This window comes from Sminthopsis crassicaudata, chromosome 4 (assembly GCF_048593235.1).
Source record: "Sminthopsis crassicaudata isolate SCR6 chromosome 4, ASM4859323v1, whole genome shotgun sequence".
In the NCBI taxonomy this organism is placed as follows: domain Eukaryota; kingdom Metazoa; phylum Chordata; class Mammalia; order Dasyuromorphia; family Dasyuridae; genus Sminthopsis; species Sminthopsis crassicaudata.
This window is the reverse complement of record NC_133620.1, coordinates 74744253-74766198: the sequence shown is the minus strand read 5'-3', so window position 1 is coordinate 74766198 and position 21946 is coordinate 74744253.

Here is a 21946-nt window from a genome sequence, read left to right as displayed (position 1 = left end):
AGAAAGGCTTAACAGGGCACTCAGGGACCCTATAGAGCACAAAGCAGATGTCCAAATACAAGACATGTTGTAGGCAGGAGCCAGGAGAAGAACTATATGTGTCTGCCACATTTATTGCTTTCCAATTAAACAGATCCCCGACCTGTTATGATAGCCCTACCAGGAGAGAAAAGCTTTGGTATGAAGAAAGAAAAACACATTTCACTTGTAAAACAACTGCCACAAAGCCTGAGAAAACCATTAATACAGATTGCCAGTTGGAAGATAAATCCCTCTAAAGGTTTCCACAATTCTCCAAATGTACCTTTCCAAATAATGGTTCATGTTTCATATAAAATTCCATCTCTGTATGCAGCTAGGTGGTCCAGTGGACAGTCAGGAAAACGAGTTCAAATGTGAACTCAGCCACTTACTAGCTGTGTGACTCTAGGCAAGTCATTTAACTTTGTTTACTTCAATTTTTTCATAAATAAAATGAGAAGGAAATGGCAAACCACTCCAGGATCTTTGCCAAGAAAATCCCAAATAGGGTCACAAAGAGTTGGACAAGACAGAAATAACAAAACAAAAATGTAATCACATTTTTTTCTATCTAAGAAAGCCATTTACATTCATATTAATTTGGAACCAAGCCATAAAATTTGTACTCATTTAATAGATTGAAAAACTAGAACGTGCAAAGTGGCAGAAGCAACAGTTACCAAATTCAAAGTTAACTAGGAGTTAATCTGCAGTGAACTGAGAAATTCTTCATAATTGATGAAGATACTGGACATAGTCAAAATAATCAAACTTTAGGGAGGACTCCTTTGAATGAATTGAGCCCCTGCTTGAACCGTAGGGAATTCACCATCATTGATGTTAGTCCTATAACTTTTTGACATGGAACACTGGGGGCACAGAGGCTGGGCAATGTCCCACTTTCTGTATGGGACAAATATATCTTAAAAGAATCAAAATCCTCATGGGGGAGTACAACAAAATATTCTTACTATCCTAACACATACCCAGATAATAAACCAAGATTAGGATTGGTTAGATTCCCTAGGCAGGATAAAGATTATAAGGACAAAGGTGTTCAAGGACATGTAGTCCCCACTATGAGATTTGCACAGATTGAAAGAATGGAGGGAAGGAAAGGAGGGACAGAAGGTGAGAGGGAAGAAAAGAAGGAACAGAGAAAGGGAGGAAGGGAGGAAACAAGCACTAATTCAAAGTCTATTATATACCAGGCTGTGCTAAGCATGTTATAAATATCACATTTGATCTTTAAAACAACTTTGAGAGGTAGGTGCAATTATGAATTCATTTTTATAGTCGAGGAAACTGAGGCAGAGATTAAATGACTTGCTTAGAGTCACACAGATAGTGTGTACCTTTTGCCAAATTTGAATTCAGGTCTTTCTGTCTTCAGGGCCAGTAATCTAGCTACGATAGCACCTATTAACTAAGCTTCTATAAGAAATGATGGTAGTCAAAGGCAATTATTTCACCTTCATCCATTTTCTACTTTTCACAACATCAGTAGTTGAAGCTATTATAATGAATATCGTGAGCCTGCCAAAGTACTCCATTGTACAAAACAGTGGAAGAGTCCCTAACCCAGAGCAAAATTCAGGCTTCCTACTTTTAGGATAGTCATTCCACTCATGACTTCCAGGTTCTTAGTAGGTTCCTTCTTTCTCTTTTTTTTTCTGTACAAATCCAGATTGGAAAACTGGAATCTCAGATTCTCTCATGTAAGTTTTACCTGACCAGACACCTTCAATTATTCAGAGTTAAAGGAATGAATTTAGCCCAAAGTTGGAGACCAGAGGAATACATGAGCAAGTGTGATGAGCTCAACTTTCCAGAAGTAGTATCTTGGGATGCAATTTGAGCCTCAGGCACCAGCACTGCAAGGAAAATAGGAAATGAAAGGAAAGTTTCCTGCAGTCACTTCAAGAAGACACAAAGTTAATCAATGTAGAAATAAGAAGGCCTAGGATATAGGACAGGTGTATAAACTGATCATAAATCAGTCCTCAACATCAATGTGGTGCCAGTGAAATAAGTTAAAGCACAGCAAGATGATCATAGAAAGACATCAGTTCCAAAATAAAATGCAATGAGGATTCAAAACAATATCCAGCTAAACAAATTATGGTACATGATTGTGAGGGAATATTAATGTGCTATAGGAAATTACAAACTGGATTATTTCAGAAAAAATCTAACAAGATTTACATGAAATGATACAAATTGAAGTGAGCAGAACCAGGAGAAAGTTGTACGTAGTAACAGGAATATTGTTTGATGAACAACTGTGAATTAGGTAGCTATTCTTAGCAATACAATGATTCAAGACAACCCCAAAGGACTAATAATGAAACATACTATCCACCTCCAGAGGGAGAAAAAAAAGCTACTATTGACTAAACAGATTGAAGCCTGCTAGTTTTCACTTTGTTTTTCATTCTTTTTCTTTTGAATCTTGTACAAAATGACTTATATAGAAATGTTTTATGTGATTACACAAGTATAACTTTCATTTGATTGCATACTATCGCAGGAAGGCAAAAAAAGGAAAAGGGAAATAAGAATAGAATTTAGAACTCAAAACTTAAAAAACACCCCAAAAGTTAAAAAATTGTTTTAACACATAATTGGTAAAAAAAAAAATTATTAAAGATAAAAAGATAACACCTAGGAGTACCCACCAATTTCATTGTCTCAGTTAGGGGAAAAATGAGATAGAATACATCAACTTCTTCTAAACACTAAGATATAACTTGTTAGATTGAAATAAATCCCTGGCTCTAGAATTGACCTGTTTTCAAATCCAAACTACTAGAGCAACCAATAATAAAGAAGATGAGATATTTTCTCTGATCTTCACAACCTCTCAAACTTTCTTAAGGAATAATTATGAGTAACAGATAAAGAAATTGCTTACGGAGGTAGCTGGTTATTCAACAGATAGAATTCTGGGGTTAGAGTTAAGAAGATCCAAGTTCAAATTCATCCTCAGACATTTACTAGTCATGTGATCCTGGATAAGTTATATAACCTTTGTTTACCTCTCTTCATCTATAAAAAGGGGAAATAATAGCATTATTTCTCATAGTTGTTGTGAGAATCAAATGACATATCAGTAAAGCATTGTACCACCTTTTAAAAACCTCAAATTAATTTATCTATTATTGATTAATATGTACTTATTAAATACTTGCTAATTCAATAGTTTATTTATTCTAGTGAATTAGTTTAGAATAAATAATAAAAATTTCTCAGCAGACTGCATTTTAGTTTCAAGTAGATCACACAAGATTAAACACTTAAATTCTAGACATGTAGGACCTAAACAGTTCACCAAAACATCAAAGTATTTTTTCACTTTTAATAAAACAAACTTTATTCAAAGCACTCCCACTGTTGGTGGGCTGTCTGGATTGTCATCACCATCTATTGTAATTTTTAGCTCTTAACTATCCTTAGCTCTCAACAATTTCACTCTTTAGTTCTGGTGATCCATTTAAAAAGGATACCAAAAACCTTAGCACATTCAGAAGAAAACAATAAGGAAGGTGAAAGACATTGAGTGCAAGCTGTATGAAGAGCTAATAAAGCAAAATGAGATTTTTAGCTGGGAAAAGAAAAGACTTAAGTGATGTGAAATACAAAGACAATTGAAGGGCAGTCATGTGAAGGAGGGATTGGCTCATGAGGACAAAACCAGGAACAGTGGATGGAAATGGCAAAAAAAAATTAAAAGAAAGAAAGAAAAAGGGAAAGGGAAAAGGAAAAGAAAATTTAGAATTGATATCAGGAAAATATTTCTATGAAATAGATAGAAAAGTGAAATATGATGCCTCAAGAGATGGAGATCTTAAGCAAAATTGAATGATCTTGTGTCAAAAATGTTATAGTAAATATGTCTGATATGCATTCTACAAGATGACAACTAAGGCTCCTTCTAGAGCTAAAATTCCATCTATAGGAATTGCTTTGGAGAAACCCAGTGCTTTGGACACACTAGTAGCTCATTCTGGGACTGATGGTTATCCAAATCCTAATTTTCCCTCACTGATTCCCCTGCTCAGTTTGGTGTCTGCTCTAATCTTATTTTTTAGACCTCTGTAGTTGAAGAAAAGGTGGGAACCAGTCCTATATTCACAGTTTTGAGATCCTCTACCACATTCATGGAGAGGAGATTTTGAAACATTGATTATCCTCAGCACTGATTCCTAAGATACAGGAAATTACACTTCAAGAAATAACAGGTAATGCATAAACCAGAGAAGGTCTTCATATCCAGTACTGTCTGGGCTATTCCTTTTTTTTAAATTATGCTTAGTTATCAACAAACTCAGTCACAACTTGAATAAAGGATAAGGAAACAAAGACTTCATTAGAAACCATGAATTCTTATTACATACATTTATTTGTATCTTACAGTCCTACTTTTCCCCTTTCATTACCCATTCCTAGTCTTTTTTACTTGGAAAATATCTCCCCAGTTAAAATTTTAAAAATACATTTTGAATACATTTTCATGCACCCCAACCTCCTTTTTCCCCAAGGCTATTTCAGAAAGTTATGACTTTGAAGAACAAGACATAGCAAGCTTTCCGTACAAATTAACTTTCTCCAATTCAAAAATAAAAACCCATTAAATGTGCTTGCCTTTGGAACTTCTAAATACTTGCTGGAACAGTGTCTCTGCATATCCACAATGAGAAGGATAGCTTGGAAGATGATTTCTGCATCACTCTTGTTCCCACTGCCAGAAGCAAGTATTAGTAAGATAAATATTGGCCTAGAAATAAAGGGCAGGTGCTCCACAAGAAGTAGTGACCCTCTACACCAAGTGTATTTTTCTTATTAAGTTGTCATTCTATTCCAAATTGCTGGGAGTTATGGGCAAACATTAAAACCTAGAATTGATCAGTCCCAGTTATAGAAACAAGCATAGTAATTGCTCACCACCATTAGTCAAGCTTAAAGGATGGGCTGCACCATTCAATCAATTCCTCCTCATAAAGCTCTACTTGAAGTACAGAACAAGCAGGTAATTTGATTCCACAAAGCAATGTTCTGTTGTGACAGGAGATACTAATTAGATGCTATCTGAGAAAATGTACTTTTCATTTGAAGTTCAGTTAAGGAATTGGAAAAGAGCTGAAAAAACTCCCTTTGCCACTCTGTCACAAATGGGAAGGGAGAAGATAGTTAGATTATTAGGTGAGTGAGGTGAGTATGTATGCTGGATGCTATTAGAGAGAAGGCAAATAATTGCTTTTTGGAATAGTAAGTCATGCTTTGCTGACAGTAAGCAGTGGAAAATGACAGTAAGCACGAAACCTCTATGCAACAGTTACAAATGAAAGGAGTTTTCTCCTTAATTTTGTCCTTAAATCATCTTTGGGTGCTTCGGATTGTAATAGAGATAATTGAGTTCTTGAGAATTATGACAGTGGAACAAAAACCTTGAAAAAGTATTACTAAGCTAAAAAAGTTTCCAGCATCACCTCAAGACCAGCCTAACCAAATAGAAAAAGTTTTATCAATAGGCAAAGGTATGGTATAACAGAAATAACACTACATTAAAAGCCAGAGAATCTGTGTGTGAATACTGGCTGAATTAATTATTATTTATTCATAGGACCTTGGCAATTCACTTAACTTGTCTGGGCCTCAGTTTTCTTGACTGTAAAATGACTGGGTTAGACTAGATGATCTCTAGAGCTGAATCCAGATTCAGTTCTAAAACTATAATCCTACATGATGGATTTCTCACCGAAACACACACACACACACACACACACACAGCAATTGTTGTAGAGGGACTGTGATTTGTGTAGAAGGAGAAGTATTGAAGTAATTAAAGGAATAATTTTCCTATTGGTATGAAAATTAATATACATCAGGAGGAAATAAAATTTATATGATTCAATTATGACTACACTACATTTTAGGATGGAGATAAAGAAATATTTCTTACGAATTCCTCATTTTTAGGGCAAACCTGGTAATATCGATTCCAATAGATACAAATCTTTTAAAAATATTATGTATTCTATTTCGTTGTTAAACTCTGTGAATTTTAGGGAAACAGTTCATATATTCACAGCTGACTGACTCCTAAAAAGGCGGCTTTGCAAAAGCAATTATATATTTTCCAAAGCCTCAAAACCTGCTTTTTATTCCACTTTTAAACCTGAACATTATACTTTGCCAACTGAAAACAGACTACATGACTCAAGTTTAATTACAAGTTTCTCATAATTTTCCAGTAAATCTGAGGATACAGACTTTTTTCTATAACTTACTATGTACAGTTACAAAAATACATATGAGAAATACCCAAGATCGCAAAACACACAGATTTCCTGAATGCTACCCTACGTTTGAGACACATTATGGGTATAGATCAGCATCTACTCAAAACCATTTCTTGTGAATCTCTAGCTTTGTATTTTTTGGTGTGGTTTTTTTTGTGATCTCGCCAGAAGACACAGGATTGAAGGCCAAGGGCACAGAATTAGCTAAAATGGTAATAAGTGGCAAGAAAGATTCTCTCCATTCACATAAAAGCTTATTCCAAGACTCAACTCTAATACTATCTTCTATAAGTTTTTTCTTGCCCCATCCCCCTCAACAAGTGCCTTCATCACTCAAATTCTCTTCTAATTACTCTTTGTAAGTCTTAAATATAATTAATTACTTACACATTGTCTCCCCCATTATAACATAATATCCTTAAAAGAAGGAATCACTTGTGCCCTTGTATCCTATAATCAACACATAGTTTGATTGTTGACTGATTTCCATAATACCAATGAAGAAAGATATATACCTGGAACATGTCTGATCAAAAAAAAAAAAAAATGAATTGTAGAATCCCACATGTTCCCTACATATCTCCTATGCTGCTGAGCTACCAATACTGTCTAGTGAAGTCAGTGGGCAAATTGCTCACTCTACTGAACTAAGGGTACCATGCTACTCTCTATAAGAAGTCAAATAATGTCTTCTGGGTCTCCGTTATCTCTAGCTGCATTATTCATTTTGCTGCATACTGCTACCATCTGCTGGCATTCAACCTCTTCAGGTCATCTGTTGCTTTGCTGTTAATGTGCTATGGTACAACATCTGACAAATCTCTAAGAGACGGAAAAAACTCTTTTGATCTATTAGCTTAAGGTAAGGCAACTAGGTGGCACAGTTGGTAGAGTGCTGGACTTGAAGTCAGGACGACTAATCTTCCTCAGCTGCTTACTAGCTGTGTAATCCTGAGCAAGTAAGTCATTTAATCCTGTCTGCCTCAGTTTCCTCATTTGTAAAACGAGCTAGAGAGGAGAATGGCAAATCATTCCAACGTCTTTGCCAAGGAAACTTCAAATGGAATCATAAGGAATCATAAGGAATCTGACAGGACTGAACAACAACTCAACAACATGGCAACTAAACCTAAACAGTCAATAAATAGCCAGGAAAAGCTTTCAGACCACAGTAAAGTCTTATCTCTTGAACTCCTTCCTTTATGGCTACTCCTAGAGTCTTTTTAGTCTAACTGCCATCTGAATTATGATCAGAAAATTGTTTCTATCTCCTATTGCACCCCTTATCTAGAGCAAATAATTTCCATGAACTTCACTTAAAATTAAAATGGTTAAGGAGTTGGGTGAAACTATAAGGAGGAAACTGCTCCAATTCACATAATGTTCACCATAATTCCAAACAAATCACAGGGGTTAGCTTGGTGAGAGAAGACTTTGAAGAGTTGGACATCTGTTTCTCATTTTTCCCAGCCACAAAATCATTGCCTCTATTTCTATATTCCAGCAGAAGAAAAGTGCCATTCTCTCTAAGGTTATCTTGTTTTTTTAAAAATCACATTCCAAATAAGCACCATAAACAGACACAATTAGTGTAGCCTCCTCCAATTACATTCAAATGACATAATCATGGTTACTAAAAAGATATGTAATCTATGGGGAAGAGGGTAGGTTCCCCAAAATCAGAAACTGACAGAGTGAGCAACACTAAAACTAAAATAAAGCACATTCCTGGAAAATGCAGATGTCTGAGCTTCTTTCATGAAGTGATTCAGTGTTAAGTTCTAATGAGATCTAAGCTTGGTCAAAAGGTTGATTCATGATTCATCATTAATTTATCACTATCAAAATAAACTGCATTTGCTCAAGATGACTAAGCAGTGCTTGAAGTAAAGGATGAAGAAAGGGAAAGACTGGGCAAGAACATCCCTCCTCTTTGTCAGAATCAGACCAACCAAGTTCAGGCTACTCAGCCAGACATACATGAATTGGTTTTGAAATTATATATTAATTGGGAAAATTACAGCAATTACTTTGCTGGGAAAATAGTCTTCCTTTCCTAAGTCACTCCATCTCTACCCCCTCCATATAACATATATGGAATTGGGGGAATACGTAGAAATGGCAAGAAGAATGGCAGGATGGCTTTAAGCTCTCAGAAGTGAAAGGATGATAGATTACCTTATGTGACAATGATTCAAAGTCTTTTCAAAAGCTTTTTTTCTTCCTATGATTCTAAAAAGATAGACATTCTTCACTTTCAGGAGTTCTAAAGGGTGATGCTTTGTCTACAAGAAGGACCATGATGTTAGTGGAGTTGGGAGTTCTTGTTGAGAGGATAGTGGGAAATGAAGAACTGGAAAGATAATCCATTATAAAGAAAGACTTTTTGAGAAGTCTTTTGTTCTACCTCTGGGTCTTTAATTAGAAGGAAGAAGCAACTAAGGGTCCAGATGAGGTATGAGAACCAAAGTTGAAGCAATCTCCACGATAATTTTTGTGGAGGAATGTTATGATGGTGGAGTCTAAACTCAGTAGCTTGTAGAAAATGAAAAGAAGAAAAAGACCATGCTGTTTGAAAAGAAATCGAAAGAATGGGAGATAAAGAATATTTAGCCTAGAGAAAACTTGCAGAAGGCTAGGAAGGATGCTGGCCAGCAGAATAGTTATCTTCAAATATGCAAAAAGGCTTATTCAGTATGACTTTGGAAAATAGATTAGATTCATCCTGAGTGGCAGAGCTAGGAATAATGTTACAGAGGAGCAGATTTAAGCTTGATGGAAGAAAACACTTCACAAGAATTAGGACTGTTTAAAACTAGGAACCATTTTAGGTGGTAGTCAACAATCATTTGTTAAACACTCATGACATATGAGACACCATACTAAGTATGTGGGATATAAAGAAAAGCAGAAATAGTCCCTACCTTCAACAAGCTCAAATTCTAATGATGCAGGCAACATATAAATAAATAGGCAAAATATGTGTGTATATATTTATATATGCACAAACATAATATATAATATATTATACACATAATATGTATATAATTTACAAAAGAGTTGAAGTCTCCTAAAAGGAGGCCAGGATTGGGATGGCAAATTGGTGAGCTAAGCAGTAAATTCACTGAGGAAGAAAGGAGAATAAATGTTCCCTCTCACTTAGGTTTTTCAACAGAAGTTGATGACTACTTTGTGGGAACATTATAAAAAAGACTCCTGTTAAATTTCAAGTTGGACTAGAGGACCTTAGGGGTCCTTTAGCACTTTAGATTTGCATTGCCTTTAATTTAAAAACTGAGGGGATCAGACTCTTGCCATTTCCTATACAAACTCCCATAGTAGATTTGATTCTTCATAAATCAGAAAAGACTAGACAACCAAGTACAAACCAAGATTATATATTATAAATTCAAAGAGACTTGACAGTTTAGCTTTTGCTAAGCCTTTTTCCAGGAAAATCTAAAACATGTCATTCATGTAAGTCTTCCATAGATATACATTAAGGGAAAAACAAACTATACTTTGGTCAATATGTATCTTCAGTGCTTTGCCCAAGAATCATCCTTTTCCAAGACTGAGCAAATAGTTTTCATCAAAAGTTATGGCCAAGCCATTGAGGTTTTTATTATCATCTCAACCTGTACACAACAACTTAAAGATGCAAAAAAAGGTGGCATTGTCATATAGATGGGCTCTGGTCCTATTCATCAATTCAATAGCAAAGCTATTATGACAGGATAAATGCATGTTAATTTTTTATTCAAATTCATATTGATATTATGCTTTTACCTATTGATTACAAAGCTATTACAGTAAAAGCATGTAAACATAATATGCTCACAGTTATTTAATATTAATGTGGCAGGGATAATACAATGAAAGGTATATAAATTTACTGTTCTTTATTATCCCCAGTATCTAATCAGTCACCAGGTATTGTCAGTTATTATCTTGGCAATGGCTCTTGTGTCTTTCTACTTCTCTCCATTTCCATTGTAACTGCCTAGTATATTCCATCACCTTTCATCTGGATGATCATGATAGCTTCTGTATTGGCTTTCCTACTTCTAATTTATCCCCTTCTCAAGTCTATTTGTTATACCACCGTCTCAGAAATCTTGAAAATACATTTTATCTTATCAGGTTACTACCACATTAAAAAAAACCCAACAACAATAACACAAAAAACACCAGTGTCTCCCATTTATCTAAGATAAAAGTTATTAACTCCTGATTCTGATATTTAAGGCCTTCTAGCATCTGGCAACAAGCTACCATTCTGCCATCATTTATTCCTTTTTGTATTTTATAGTAACTTTTAAGATTAATCTAATTTAGAATCTTCATGATTACTATTTGGATGTACTCATCCACTGCCAGGTTAAAATCCCATCATTAACCCTGCTATTTGCCTTTTTACCTAGTCATACTTTCATACTGCATTCTGAGGCAACCAAGAAGTATATTCTGATATTTTCTCATTATTTTCCAAAATTATAATTGGTCTTATTAATCAGTTAGCTCTGAGGCTTCACCCTAGTTTATTAAATATTATTTATTAAATAATTAGAGTTTTTCTTATAAATTCTGACTTGTTTGTTTCTCTAAATTTGTATGTTATATATGCATACATATACTCATAAATATTATGTATGTAGACATATAAATTCCCCCATTGCTTAGGCTTAAATAAGTCTCAAAGTTATCAGCTACTTAATTAACTAACAACATAAAACAGTAATAAAGAATTGTCAATCGTAAAAATAAAATATAATAAATCATTATTTATAATGTATCAGAAATGAGAAAGAACACTGCTGCTGAAAACTTTATTATTGTTATTACAGACTTTTCCTTATTTGTGGAAATAGAGTCACCATGGTCACTAAAAACTCTCAAGAATTCACTGTTTTTTCACCAGATAGAAGCTAAATTAAGTTGTCTTAGGAAATGCCCCATTAGATTCTTCATTTTAGGAGCTACCTCAGTCTTTCAGGAATAAGGTTCTTTTAGTCCTTTATCCACTGCTCTTAGCCATTCTCTTTCCAATCATTCCAGTTAAAAGATTTTGGGATCATGGTTAAATTTTCAGCTCCAAGATTCCATTCACTTTTGGAGTAACATAATAATAGTATCCACAATCTCTACAGGTTGATATCATAATGTTCCAGTAAGGAAGAATAAACTGATAGATATCACAATAATCCAGTAAGGAAGGCTAATATCCATTTACTATTCTTGCCTTGTCTTCTCTAGTCTTCATATACTTATTCTAAATTCTTTCTCAGGCAAAAGCCTTCCTGCTTAACTATTCTTGGCAATATTGAAATTTCCAATTGATATTCATTATCTTTAAATTCTTTGGAGGGAGAGAGGATAATGATGCACATCCTCTCATGGTCTACTTAAGATAAAACAATAGGACTCAGAAAAGAGAGCCATGTAAGTGGCCTAAGGGCAGTTTCCTGTTATTGATGAGGAAGGGATATTTTTAGCTCAAAACTGACATTATATTTAAAAATTGGCAGCCTCCCTTTTACCCCAATGACTGTCAAATCAAATGTAAAGTTTATAAAATAGAAGCTGAAATTTTCCTCCAATTCTTGCTGGGAACAAATTATAATCTATAGAAACTAGATCAAGAAGTACTACAATTCAATAAACTAGTATGGATTAAACCCCAAACCCTCAGTCACTGAAGTAAGAACTCATATTTTACAAAATTTATTAGAAAACTAGAAAATAGTCTGGCACAAATTAGTTATAGTTCATTATCTCATAATGAATCCCATGATAAGTTATAAATGGGTACATGAGTTAAACATAAAAGGGTATCATCAGAAGCAAGCAAAAAATTACTGGTAAGGACTATGATTAGAGAAAGAGAATATGACCAAACAAGAGGCAGAGATGATCACGGGATAATGCAAGGGCTTCTAGGAAAAAATACTTCAACCAATCAACTTGCTCCTCCTAAGCATGCAAGCTCCTCCCCAGGAGTTTGAAGAGGTTAAACTCCCAGTAAAGGCCTGAACTAAAATATTGTCAAGTACCAACTTAGCACTTAGTAAGAATCTAATATTTCATTATCCCATTAGCACTTAGTAAGAACCTAACATCAAAAAAGAGAAAGACCTCAAAACAAAGGAGAAAATTTAAGAAACATCTGACACTGAAAGAGCATGGCTAATAAGAAGATTGTTAAAGAACTTTAAAACCAGCAAGAATCATTGGATTTCCTAACACAAGATGAGACTAATGGACAATGGACTTATAGACATGTATAAATTCTCAATTTATGATTATTTGATCATGTTATTTGTTACATACTTCTAGTATGTATTATGTTACTATGTTCTATGTTACTATGTGTTTATGTAATCTATGTATTTATGTGTAATGCCTCCCATATTGATGGATTTATGTTTCAAGGTCATGACCACCTTATGTTCTAAATCAAAAGAAAGGGGGAGATGTTAGGTTAACTAGAGAATTGTTAAGTACCGACTTAGCACTTAGTAAGAAACTAATATCTCATTATCTCATTAGCACTTAATAAGAACCTAACAGGTTTCCTCTGCTAATTAGCTCCAATTTATCCTATATATACCTTCTCTGTGCATAGTTGTTTGCATATTGTCTTCCCAGTTATACTGAATTCCTTGAGAGCAGGGACTGCCTTTGTTTGTATCCCCAAAATAGTTCCTTACACCTAGTAAAGGTTTTATTAAAAGCTTGCTATTTTGTCTGTTTGATGTAGACTGAAGAGAAATTGTGTGTGTGTGTGTGTATGTGGAAAGATTTAAGAATTCTGATCTAAGTTATGACTAACCATAATTCCAAAGGATTTATGATGAAATATGCTTCCCATCCCTGGATAGAGAGATTATGGATTCAGATTATAAGATTAAGACTTTTTTTTAAAGACATGGCTAATGCAGGGATTTGTTTTTGCTTAACTATACATGTTTGTACGAGGATTTGTTTTCTCAATAGTAGTAGGAGAGCAGGGAAAAGGGAAGAAAAAGTTAAAGGGAAAGAATTCAGACTTTTCATTGATGAAAAATGTAATATTAAGCAAAAAAAAAAAAAAAGGATTTTATTTTGTGATTTGTATGATTACAAATGACTAATTAAACCAAAAATAGTGGAGGAAATGCTGTGAAGATGAGCACAGAACTTTTGTTTTTCTCTAGTGACAGAACAATAGGAAAAAGTGTACCCACTCCCAGTCCTCCCCATCTTCCCCTATCTATTTTTGTGTACTTGAGTCACAAGTCATTTTGCCCCCTTTCCCTAGTTCAATTCAAGTAAGTGGACTTTTTAGAAAAGTCCCTTTGGCACTTAACCCTATTGTGTTGCAAAAAAAAAAAAAAAAAAAAAAAAAAAATCCCTTCGGGAAGTAATGTCTTTTTTTTTTTAATATGACAGAGGAATAGGGGAACAAATGTACAGATAATCTATACCCCATCCCCTTTCATTTGCTTTTTTTGTTTTGTTTGCTCTAGAACTCTGATTTTATCAGGCAAGAGAAATGTTGGTGAGGAAATTATTGATACAGATGGATAAAGTATTCTGTAATGTATAGTCTTCAGATAGTTTCACAAGATAGAGGTTATAAGGATCACAGACTCAGGAGTTCATAAACAAGACTTAGCATCAGTTCTTCCTATCCTCTTTCTAGCCGTTATAGAAATCTATGAAGATTTGAATGAACTGCTATTATCAAAATGACCATCCTAAAGCAGGTCTGACAGTGCTGTTCTTTTGCACAATAAATTCCAGTAGCTCCCTTTCACCTCTAGAATTATTTATTTCCTGTGTTTCCATGTTCTGAATATCTTTATTTTTCCAAATCCCTTTTGATATTTATTGCAGCTTTTCATGGTGGCAAAGAACTGGAAAATGCTCATCAATTGGAAATTGGCTAAACAGATAATCCATATAAATGCAATAGAATGCTACTGTGACATAAAAATTTAAAAGTTTCAGAGAACCTTAAAATGACTTTAATGAACTGATGCAGAATGAACTGAGCAGAATCAAGAAAATTTATATAATCACAGTTGCACAAAAACAATTATATAACAAGAGCTTAAAGATGAACAACTTTAAAAGATTTATGAACTCTAATCAATGCAATGACCACCCTTGACTCAAAGGGACAAAGATGAAGCATGAAACTTATTTCATGAGAAAGCTAATGGGCTCAAGGTATAGGATGATATACACATATTACATGTTTTGCCTAACTATGAATATTAAAAGAGATTTTCCCTTTTTTTTCCTTTTGTTTAATGGAGGTAGGAAGGAAAGAAAATAAATACTTATTCAATAATTATTAAAGTAACAAAATAAAATTCTTTTCAATTGACTAGTTTTTCACATTGGTCTATCTAGACAAATGGCTTCTTTTCCTCCTTGCAAGAATTCTTTCTTCTTGAATTTTTTTTTCTCAAAAGCTTCTTTTTCCTCATAAATCAACTTCCTCTGAAGATTCTAGTCCATAGGACCTTACCTCTGCTTACACAATTAAAATGTAAGCAGGGACTATTCACATTCATATTTGTATCCCCAGCATTTAAGCACAGTTCTGAGAAAATGTGTTTTTAAAATGCCTTTTCATTCATCCATTCATTCTCAAAATCTAGGGTCAATATCAGATTATCTATTCAAAGATATAATCAAAGACTATTCAATTATATTAGTTAAACTTCCTGGCTTTATAACACTTACAAATAAATATTAAACACACCAAATATACCTTGATAGGACACTTATATATAATATGGATCAAACATAGATTTCTTTTTTTAAAATAATAGCTTTTTAGTTTTCAAAATATATGCAAAAACAGTTTTCAATATTTATCCTTGCAAAATTTTGTGTTTCAAATTTTTCTCCTTCCTTCCTCCTACTCCTCTTCCCTCCCCTAGACAGCAAAAATCCAATATAGGTTAAACAAATAGATGAATCTATACATATTCCCACTTTTATCACGCTACACAAGAGAAAGAAAACAAAAAAAGCAAGCAAACAACAACAACAAAAGTGAAAATTCTATGTTGTGATCGAAACTCAGTCCCCACAGTCCTCTCTCTGGATGCAGGTGGCTCTCTCCATTTTAAATCTATTGGAATTGGCTTGAATCAACTCATTGTTGAAAAGTCACCTCCATCACAGTGGATTATCACATAATCTTGCTGTTGCCATGTATAATGTTCTCTTGGTTCTACTCACTTCACTCGGCATCAGTTTAAGTAAGTCTTTCCAGACCTCTCTAAAACCATCCTGCTGATCATTTCTTATAGAACAATAATATTCTGTAACATTCATATAACATAACTTATTCAACCATTCTCCAACTGATGGACATACACTCAGTTTCCAGTTCCTTGCCACTACAAAAAGTGCCAAACATAGATTTCTAGAGCATTTTATTAGAGATATTCTTCCAAAATTATATCTAATATGGTTTATGGGTGAAGATAACTGGATACAAAAAAAAAAAAAAGAAATTATATTCTCACTAGAATGTCCTATAGAACATCTGTACAGAAAGAGTAAAGAAAGAATTTCTGAAGATCAGTCTACTACAACTACTTTATTTAACATAAGACTGACTCTCAATTGATTCATTCAAGATAAATAGATGACTTAAAAAAAAAAACTTTCTGGTAAGGATGATGTTACAAAAGAAGTACTCAAGGAAAGAGCTTTAAGTCACAAAATATTATTAAGAGAATCATTAACAGTTCCTTTTAAAGTAGGAACAGATGCTTCACTAAGGCACTCACTGAATGTAGAAAGATTAATATCTTTCCTAAATTAGTTATGGGTAAATGGACCATAAGTGCTATATTTTCTCTCTATAGCAGAGAGGAAGCCTGTTAGCTGGCTCCTCCCTTCTTTTACCTTAGAAACCCTCTTAAGACTTCACATTATATTGAAGCTATTGTCCGTGACTCATAGGATTCCAGACACCCTGAACGACTTTCCAATGAGTAAATATTATCCAGATTTTATGGGAAGTCTTACATAAAGTTAATAATGATGATGAGCTGAAAGTTATATAAACACTACCATACACAAAAGAGCCAAAACAATTTCTACTATGGTATTGCCATCATTCATAAAGAAAACTTTATAAGAATAAACAGACGCCAGAATTTATACATACCATTCTCCTAATCCCACCCTTGGAAAGGAAAAGGAGCCAAAAAAATGTTCCATATGCAATACCTTCTTAGTTTTTTTTTTTTCCCCTTTATAACAACACTGGAACTACAATGTTATTACCAATTAAACCACAAGAACATTTGCCCTCTCTATTATTGATCTTGGCAATCATAACATTTAGCAACACTGTTCCTGCAATATAGTCTGTGTTGACAGAGCCTCTTCATTGTTAGAACTCCCCTAAAACATTATTTCTGAAAAGGCCACTCCAAGGTATAGTAGAGAAACTTCAATCCCAAAAGTTCTTCTTTGAAAGTCCTGATAGAATTTTTATCATACTAACATACTTAGAGGGAGGCTATTATGTTTTAGGGACACAAACTAGGCTCCTTTAATCTAAAAGTACAAGATAAACTCTTAAAGCTTTCCAAAAACCTTCTCCCTTTCCTTAGTCTTTCCCAGAATCCTGATATAGAGGAAAGTGTTCTACATTTCAAATCAGTAGAGTTCAAGGTCTCACTATATGTACTCTCTGATCTTCTGTTTTCTCCTCTGTCAAGTGAAGTGATTTTGGGGTGATTTTCCTGGGGTGATTTTGAGAAGGATGAGATATATATACACACATGTTATTAATTTTAGTTCTAGGTCACAATTCTTGGGTTCTACCAAACACTAAGTTGGGATAATAAAGTTGTTAATAATAAAGATACAGATATCAACATTGCACTTCTTGATCCCTGATTGAAACCTCAATGCAGTCAACCTGATGCAGCAAACACTCCCTTAATGATGCATGATCGAGTCCTTCCTAACAGCCATGATGGCATTTAATTGGATGCTAAGTGAAGTGTCAGTGGCAAAGGGGATAGAGAGCTGGTTCTGGAGTCAGGAAGACTCATCTTGAGTTCAAATCTGACTTAGGACAATTGTTAGCTGTTTGATCTTGGGCAAGATACAATCCTCTCTATAAAATAAGCTGAATAAGGAAAGAGCAAATTGTGACATCTTTACCATGAAAGTTTCAAATAGGGTTTTAATAAATGGGACATGACTGAAAAATGACTGAATATAACAACAATAACAATGGTTATACTAATGGAGCCATTTCTGTCTTCCAGGCAGGTAAGGACATGGATTGGCAAAGGTTGCCAAGTGGTGCCTGGCTAGCCAGTGTTCTAGATTATGATTTACAATTAGATTGATTAATAAGTTACCAAATGGAAAGAATGAAGCAACTGCAATATATTTGGACTTCAGTTAAGCACTTCTTCTTGTCTGTTCTTAAGAAGAATTTTCAAAGATTCGGGATAGATTCATACGCAATTATGACCATATAAACTGAAAACCAGAAAGAAATAAAAGGTATCTTTTAGAATTTACACATAAGCAATGAATAGTAGAGTGAACCTAAAATGGCATAAGGAGGAAAATGTAATTTTTAAATGAAGCAAAGTAGTCACAAAAAAGAATATTCCATGTCTATTTTAACAAATATAACAAAACATCATCAAAATGAGTATTGACCATCAAAGTAGTATTATTGGCTAAATTATTATTTTCATTCAGTCTGATTTTTTTGTCAATCACTCAAATATTTCTAATGATTTTATTGTTAATGACAAAACCTATGAGTTCGCTAGTATAGGAAATCAATCAATGTAGGTCATCTTATGTAGGACTACATTTTATCATCTTAGAGAGTTATTGGTTACTTAGAGAGTTACTGCCCAGATCACACTAGTCACTATTTGCCAGAGATAAATTTTAAACCTGAATTATATATGTATGCGTGCACACACACACACACACACACACCACACAGACACTGCTCCAAAAGTTTTATTTCATTTTTAAAGTGCTATTGCTTTAAAAGCTTAAAACAAAACTAATATTTTGGGATATCCTGTATAAAGTATACATACATATAAACGTCAATATTAAAAGTCTGTGCAGAGCTAAAGTTACAAATGGTTCCAATGTCATCAGAGATTCTCAATGAAAGAAAGAAGGAGGGTGGTATAACCACAAAAACACAAATTTTTCCACATAAGAAATAAAATCAATTCTAAGCTATCCACAATTGAATCTCTTTCAGAAGATTAAAGAAAGGAGATAGAATGGTATAAGAATGTTATGATGAAAAGAGCCCTGGCTCTAATGTCAAAGAACTTGGGTTCATCTACACAGAATTCCCAATCCCTCTAATTTTGTCCACCTGCATTTTTATTTCCTTCACAGGCTAATTGTACACTATTTCAAAGTCCGATTCTTTTTGTACAGCAAAATAACTGTTTGGACATGTATACATATATTGTATTTAATTTATACATGTTTCACATGTATTGGTCAACCTGCCATCTGTGGCGGGGGGGGGGGGGGGGGGGAGAGAGAGAGGAGGGGAAAAATTGGAACAAAGGGTTAGGCAATTGTCAATGTTGTAAAATTACCCAAGCATATATCTGGTAAATAAAAACTATAAAAAAAAAAAAAAAAGAACTTGGGTTCAAATCCTATCTTTAATGACTATTAGCTAGTCATATAAACCTCTTTGGACTTTAGTTTCTTCACCTACGAAATGGGGCAAAGGGGACGAGCTAGACAATCTCTTTAAGCTTTTGATTTAATCAACAGAAAGAACAAATCAAATTTAGAAATATACTTTTCCACAAATTCAAACCTGTTTATATACTCAGTTTTCCCTTCTTTTAAGGTATCATCATTATCCTTTCGATTACATAGATTCATGTTCTTACAACTATATCCTTAAATCTTTACTCTCTCTCTTTCCATGTCCCAGATTCAATATGTTGCCAAATTTCATCCTCTTCCATATTGTACATTCATCACGTCTCTTTTCTAATCACTTAATTACCATACTACTCAGGAAAATCATTTAGCTTCTCAGAGTCATGTTTCAACATCTATAAAATGGGAATCATAATATCTATACTGTCTATCTCACAGATTGTGTTGGAACAAATGAGGTCATGTACATAAAAGACTGCAAATTTTCAAAAACTAGTTAGGTAAATGTCAGTTATTATTATCATATTATCATGGGTTATTTGAAAGGTGAACAGGCATTCATTAGCTACTAAAGGCTGCCTTCTAATTCATAAAGAAATTTCCCTTATCAGAAGACAAGACCCCCAACAAGCAGTTTCTTTCCTGTTGTTCCATGTGTGTTTTAGTGGGAGGGAGATTATATTTTGGAAGACCTGATGGAATTTATCACAGTTTAGGACTAAGAACTGTTCATGGGATAGCCTAAGGAGTGAAAAAAGAATGTTTTTGCTCCTCCTCCCACCAACAACATAACAGATATGGAGTTAATGTATGATTCGAATATGAATCAATCAATACCTATCCCTCCCACAACAACCAACAAATCTCTAGGGAGTCAGTATTCATCAGAATGTGCCCTCATGGCCTTTGCGAGTCAATGGCTTTACAGGGCAAACAGAAGCTGTGGTCTCTGGGGAATGAGGAGGGATCATTTTTAACCCTTCAGTTCAGTTCTTCAAATTAATCTTCTTCTATATTCTGGAATGATTAAAAAGAAAGAAAGCCCCCTGGTTAAGAAGAGCTCTGTATCAGTCTCCCAATTCTTAGGTTTAATTTAGCATCATTTTGTGCAGTGCTGGAAAATGATCTGAAAGTGTCACATTCATCTTCTTTAACCAGGCTGAAAAAGGATATTAATAGTGTGGATGCTGCCATGGCAGATTGCATGGAGCTGTTCCCACTGCATTTTCTCACAATGGACACATCTTGTCATATTTTGGAGGAATAATCACCCTTATTAAACTAAACTACAACTTTTATCTACTTTTCTCAAATCCTGTTCACTACATTTTCCATTAACTTCTCTCTAGGGGGGTTTAAAATACTTATTTGTTAGATGTATAGAGTGCCTTATCCTCAAAGAGCTTGAATAAATACATTGAGAAATTCAGCCTGGCAGCCACAGGCATCAACATCACCCAGCTAGTATCTATATTCTTGGGAGCTGCTGTATCTGTTGTAAAATTGATATGCAGTTGGCATAAGTAAGAATACAAGAAGCTGAGGAAGAAGGAAAGGAATGGAATTCATTAACATGGGCAACAATAACACATGTGTATCAGAATGACTACAATTTTGGCAGTCATTAAACATGGAAGAATTGTACAATAAAATTCTAAAGTGATATGAAAATTAAATTTGTTTAATGAATTGATATGGAAAACAGATACATACAAAATTGAATTTATTTGCCAACATTTCAACAGTAGTGTATAGGCATCAATTAGAAAGGAAACACATTTTAGAATCTATGTCAATACCTAATTCCTAATATGTTACAAAGTAAATATTATAATGGTATAATATATAAAGGTATTATAAAGATATAATTCCAAATTTATACCTGAAAAAAACGTTTTGACCCATAACCAGAACTCTGGACAAATCAAATGCAGAGAGAGTAAAAGAATCCATATGTCCTGAAATATTTATAGGAATCTTCTTTGTTGGAATAAAGAATAGGAAACAAAGTAAGTTCCTTTTAATCAGGGAATGGGTGAACAAAATGTAGTATGTAAATACCATGGAATATTATTGAGTGACAAGAAATATTTAACATGAATTCAGAAGAGTTTGGGAAGACTTTTAAAGACTGATGTAGAATTAAGTAAATAGCACCAGGAGAATAATGTCTATAATGATCACTATAATTTAAAAGAAAAAAACCTAAAATATTTCAGAATTCTAATCAAAGCAGTGGTAAATGAATTTAAGAAACTGGTAACGAAGTATGCCTTCTGCCTCTTGGCAGATAGCTTGTGGACTAGAAGAGCAAATGAAGAATCATTTTCAGACACATCTTTAGGTGTTTGTTTTATCTAACTATATCTGTTACAAAGGATGGCTTTTCTTTGAAGTGTTGCAGGAGGAAGTCAATGGACAATAATAGAAATACAAAAAGAATGAATAAAAGTTTAAACAGTCATAGAAGAAATAAAAGTGCATTCGGGAGTAGACACTTTAAAGTCTACTTTAAAAAACCCTCCATAATGATTCAGACCAGTTCCAATGATCTCGTGACGCAAAGAGTCATTTACACCGGGAGAGAGGACTGTGGGAACTGAGTGTGGTTCGCAACATAGCATTTTCATTCATTATGTTGTTTTTTGCTCGTATTTTATTTTCTTTATCAATTTTTCCTTTTGATTTGATTTTTCTTGTGCAACAAGATTATTGCATAAATATATATATACATATATTTGATTTAACATATTTCTATCATGTTTAATATATATTGGATTACTTGCCATCTAGGGAAGGGGATGAGGGAAGGGGAGGGAAAATTGGAACACAAGGTTTTGTAAGGGTTGAAAAATTATCCATGCATATGTTTTGGAAATAAAAGGCTTTAATAAAAAATTAAGTGAAAAATAAAAAAT